We start from the raw sequence: 5796 nt of genomic DNA, 5'->3' as shown, positions 1-5796 counted from the left end.
GAGTCAACACTTTGTTCTGAGCCAATATGGCATTCAGAGCATCAATTTCAAGAACTCCTTTCTTCTGAGGTATCCCATTATTCACGGAATTCCTCTCAGAAGTGTACATGAATTAGTTGTTTGCAACCATATCAATGAGTTCTTGAGCCTCTTCAGGCGTTTTCTTTAGGTGAATAGATCCACTTGCAGAATGGTCCAATGACATTTTCGAAAATTCAGAGAGACCATAATAGAATATATCTAATATGGTCCATTCTGAAAACATGTCAGATGGACATCTTTTGGTCAGCTGCTTGTATCTTTCCCAAGCTTCATAGAGGGATTCACCATCTTTTTGTTTAAAGGTTTGAACATCCACTCTCAGCTTGCTCAGCTTTTGAGGAGGAAAGAATTTATCCAAGAAGGATGTGACCAGCTTATCCCAGGAGTCCAGGCTATCCTTAGGTTGTGAATCCAACCATATTCTAGCTCTGTCTCTTACAGCAAAAGGGAAAAGCATGAGTCTGTAGACTTCAGGATCAACTCCATTCGTCTTTACAGTCTCACAGATCTGCAAGAACTCAATTAAAAACTGATAAGGATCTTCAGATGGAAGTCCATAAAACTTGCAGTTTTGTTGCATTAAAGCAACTAGTTGAGGCTTAAGCTCAAAATTATTGGCTCCAATGGCAGGAATGGAGATGCTTCTTCCATCAAATTTGGACGTTGGCTTTGTGAAGTCACCTAGCATTCTCCTTGCATTATTATTATTTTCGGCTGCCATCTCCTTCTCTTGTTCGAAAATTTCTGAAAGGTTGTTTCTGGATTGTTGTAATTTAGTTTCTCTTAGTTTCCTTTTCAGAGTCCTTTCAGGTTCAGGATCAATTTCAACAAGAGTGCCTTTTTTCCTGTTCCTGCTCATATGAAAGAGAAGAAAACAAGAAAAGAAGAGGAATCCTCTATGTCACAGTATAGAGATTCCTTTATGTTAGTAGAAAAAGAGAGGGGAGAAGAATGAAGAAGAATGGGTTTGGATATTTAGATGGAGAGAGGTGAAGAGAAGTGTTAGTAATTAAATAATTAAATAGAATAAGAAAAGGGAGGGAGAATTTCAAAAATAAGTTTGAAAAGGAGTTAGTGATTTTCGAAAATTAAAGATAAGATAGACTTAAAATTAAAATTTAGAACAAAAAGAATTTTTGAAAAAGAGGTGAGATATTTTCGAAAATTAGAGAGGGAAAAGTAGTTAGGTGGTTTTGAAAAAGATAAGAAACAAACAAAAAGTTAGTTAGTTGATTGAAAAAGATTTGAAATCAAAATTTAAAAAGATAAGAAAATAAGAAGTTAGATAAGATATTTTTGAAATCAAATTTTGAAAAAGATAAGATAAAAAGATAAGATTTTTAAGAAAAAGATATTTTGAAAAAGATTTAATTTTAAAATTAAAATTAATTACTTAACTAACAAGTAATTACAAGATATGATTCTAGAATTTAAAGATTGAACCTTTCTTAACAAGAAAGTAACAAACTTCAAATTTTTGAATCAATCACATTAATTGTTAGCTAATTTTCGAAAATTTGATATAAAGATAAGAAAAAAAGATTTTGAAATTATTTTGAAAAAGATTTTTGAAATTTTCGAAAAATAGAAAAAAAAATGAAAAAGATATGATTTTTGAAAAAGATTTTGAAAAGATAAAATTGAAAATTTGACTTGACTTGTAAGAAACAACTAATTTTGAAAATTTTTGACAAAACTCAAATTTTTGAAAATTATGAGAAAAAAAGGAAAAGAGATATTTTTTATTTTTGAATTTTTAATGAGGAGAGAGAAAAACACAAACATGACCCAAAACATAAAAATTTTGGATCAAAACACAAGATGCATGCAAGAACACTATGAATGTCAAGATGAACACCAAGAACACTTTGAAGATCATGATGAACATCAAGAACATATTTTTGAAAAATTTTTGATGCAAAGAAAACATGCAAGACACCAAACTTAGAATTCTTTAATGCATGGACTCTAACAAACAAAAAATGCATATGAAAAACAACAAACAACACAAAACAAGAAAACATCAAGATCAAACAAGAGGACTTATCAAGAACAACTTGAAGATCATGAAGAACACTATGAATGCATGGAATTTTTGAAAAATGCAAGAAAAATTTTTAAAGCATGCAATTGACACCAAACTTAAAAGTTGACTCAAGACTCAAATAAGAAACACAAAGTATTTTTTGATTTTTATGATTTTCTAATTTTTTTAGATTTTTATTAATTTTTTTTCAAAAATAAAGTTTAGAAAAACGAAAAATAAAAGAAAAATTTTGAAAAAGATTTTTGAAAGGAAAATTACCTAATCTGAGCAACAAGATGAGCCGTCAGTTGTCCATACTCGAACAATCCCCGGCAACGGCGCCAAAAACTTGGTGGACGAAATTGTCATTCCTTTGTTATTGTATTTTGTAAAATTCATTGCTTTTTCAACTATGTGTGGACACAACTCCGTTCAACTTAACCAGCAAGTGTACTGGGTCATCCAAGTAATACCTTCGTGAGTAAGGGTCGATCCCACAGAGATTGTTGGTATGAAGCAAGCTATGGTCACCTTGTAAAACTCAGTTAGGCAGATTAAATTTGGTTTATGGATTCTCGAATAATTAATAATAAATAGAAAATAAAAAGGGATAGAAATACTTATGTAAATCAATAGTGGGAATTTCAGATAGGCGTGTCGAGAAGCTGGAATCCTTTCGAATCTCTACTTTCTTATTGCTTTCATCCAATCCTTCTTACTCCTTTCCATGGCAAGCTGTATGTAGGGCATCACCATCATCAATGGCTACTTTTAATCCTCTCGGGAAAATGGTCCTATGCGCTGTCACTGCACGGCTAATCGTCTGGAGGCATCACCCTTGATGATGGCTACATCCCATCCTCTCAGTGAAAATGGTCCAAATGCTCTGTCACAGCACGACTAATCATCTGTCGGTTCTCAATCAGGTTGGAATAGAATCCATTGATCCTTTTGCGTCTGTCACTAACGCCCAGCCTTCAGGAGTTTGAAGCTCGTCACAGTCATTCAATACCGGAATCCTACTCGGAATACCACAGACAAGGTTAGACTTTCCGGATTCCCGGGATCCTACTCGGAATACCACAGACAAGGTTAGACTTTCCAGATCCCCATGAATGCCGCCATCTATCTAGCTTATACCACGAAGATTCTATTTGGGAATCTAAGAGATATGCGCCCGGCCTAAGGTAGAACGGAAGTGGTTGTCAGTCACGCACGTTCATAGGTGAGAATGATGATGAGTGTCACGGATCATCACATTCATCAAAGTGTTGTGCAACGTATATCTTGGAATAAGAATAAAAGAGAATTGAATAGAAAGTAATAATAATTGTATTGAAACTTGAGGTACAGCAGAGCTCCACACCCTTAATCTATGGTGTGCAGAAACTCCACCGTTGAAAACACATAAGTGAAGGGTTCAGGCATGGCCGAATGGCCAGCCCCCTAAAACGTGCTCAATGGCCTCCTAAGATGAAGAATAAAACAAAATTGAGATCAAAGATGAAACGTGGTCAAAAGACTACTAATACATTAGTAAAAAGTCTTATTTATACTAAACTAGCTACTAGGGTTTACATGAGTAAGTAATTGATGCATAAATCCACTTTCGGGGCCCGCTTGGTGTATGCTTGGGCTGAGCTTGATCTATCCACGAGCTGAGGCTTTTCTTGGAGTTGAACTCCAAGTTATAACATGTTTTGGGCGTTCAACTCCGGATCATGACGTGTTTCTGGCGTTTAACCCCAGACAACAGCATGTACTTGGCGTTCAGTGCCAATTTACGTCGTCAATTTCCAAATAAAGTATAGACTATTATATATTGCTGAAAGCTCTGGATGTCTAATTTCTAACGCCTTTGAGAGCGCGCCATTTGGAGTTCTTTAGCTCCAGAAAATCCATTTTGAGTGCAGGGAGGTCAAATTCCAACAACATCAGCAGTCCTTTTGTCAGCCTTTTTCAGAGTTTTGCTCAAGTCCCTCAATTTCAGCCAGAAATTACCTGAAATCACAGAAAAACACACAAACTCATAGTAAAGTCCAGAAATGTGAATTTAACATAAAAACTAATGAAAACATCCCTAAAAGTAGCTTGAACTTACTAAAAACTACCTAAAAACAATGCCAAAAAGCGTATAAATTATCCGCTCATCAACATACATCACATAATAAGGAAGGGAAAGTAAAACCATGCAATTAATGTGAATAAGTAGGTGAAGGATTGTATAAATCACTCAAATTAAGCACAAAAGAACTCATGAAATATGGGTTTATCAACCTCCTTCTGCACCACTTCCTTCATGGCTGGATTCAGCCGCCTTTGTGGTTGAACCACTGGCTTGGCGTCACCTTTCAATAGAATCTTGTGCATGCATCTGGCTGGGCTAATGCCTTTAAGATCACTGATGGACTACCCAAGAGCTTTCTTGTGTGTCCTTAGCACTTGAATTAGTGCTTCCTCTTCATGTGGCTCTAAGGTAGAGCTTATGATTACAGGAAAGGTATCACCTTCTCCCAGAAATGCATATTTCAGGGATGGTGGTAATTGTTTGAGCTCGGGTTTAGGAGGTTTTTCCTCTTCCTGAGGGATTTTCAGAGGTTCTATCATGCTCTCTGATTCCTCCAGATCAGGCTAAACATCTTTAAAGATATTCTCTAGCTCTGATTCGAGACTCTCAGTCATATTAACCTCTTTTACCAGAGAGTCAATAATATCAACACTCATGCAGTCATTTGGGGAATCTGGATGCTGCATAGCTTTGACAACATTCAACTTGAACTCCTCCTCATTGACTCTCAAGGTTACTTCCCCTTTTTGGACATCAATAAGAGTTTGGCCAGTTGCTAGGAAAGGTCTTCCTAGAATGAGAGTTGCACTCTTGTGCTCCTCCATTTCCAGTACCACAAAGTCAGTAGGAAAGGCAAATGGCCCAACCTTGACAATCGTGTCTTCAATCACGCCTGATGGGTATTTAATGGAGCCATCAGCAAGTTGGAGACATATCCGGGTTGGTTTGACTTCTTCAGTCAAACCAAGCTTTGTGATAATAGATGCAGGTATTAGGTTGATACTTGCCCCAAGATCACATAGAGCTTGCTTGGTACAAGTACCCTCTAATGTGCATGGTATCATAAAGCTTCCGGGATCTTTAAGCTTCTCAGGTAAGCTTTTCAGAATGACTGCACTGCATTCTTCAGTGAGGTAAACTTTTTCAGTTTCCCTCCAATCCTTCCTATGACTTAAGATCTCTTTCATGAACTTATCATAAGAGGGTATTTGCTCAAGTGCCTCTGCAAACAGAATCTTTATTTCAAGAGTCTTGAGATAGTCTGCAAAGCAGGCAAATTGCTTATCCTGTTCCGCTTGGCGGAGTTTCTGAGGATAAGGCATTTTGGCTTTGTATTCGTCAACCTTAGTTGCTACAGGTTTATTGCCTACAGATGTAGGTTGAGAAGCCTTTTTAGAAGGGTTATTATCAGCACTTGTATGTGTCTGATCCCCCACTGGCATTTGAATGTCAGGGGTGAAAGCTGGAGTGGCGTTAGACACCATCTCCTTGCCTGTTTCTGGCGTCTGAACGCCAGAACTATGCTTCCTTTGGGCGTTCAACGCTGATTCATTGCTTGTTTCTAGCGTTGAACGCCATCACTGAGCATGGTCTGGGTGTTCAGCGCCAGCTTTCCACCCCTTTTCTGGCGTTTGAGCGCCAGAGTTATTCCTCTCTGGGC

The 5796-nt window shown here is 37.1% G+C and overlaps 1 non-coding gene across 1 annotated transcript; it reads left to right on the top strand.

Annotated features, from left to right (window-relative positions):
• The first annotated feature begins 263 nt into the window (after positions 1-263).
• LOC130959118 (small nucleolar RNA R71) lies at positions 264-367 on the top strand. Its single transcript, XR_009078213.1, has one exon. It is a non-coding gene; the product is annotated as a small nucleolar RNA R71 (small nucleolar RNA).
• The last annotated feature ends 5429 nt before the right edge of the window (positions 368-5796 follow it).

Source organism: Arachis stenosperma, chromosome 10 (genome assembly GCF_014773155.1).
Source record: "Arachis stenosperma cultivar V10309 chromosome 10, arast.V10309.gnm1.PFL2, whole genome shotgun sequence".
Lineage (NCBI taxonomy): Eukaryota > Viridiplantae > Streptophyta > Magnoliopsida > Fabales > Fabaceae > Arachis > Arachis stenosperma.
This window is presented reverse-complemented; position numbering and strand designations above follow the sequence as displayed.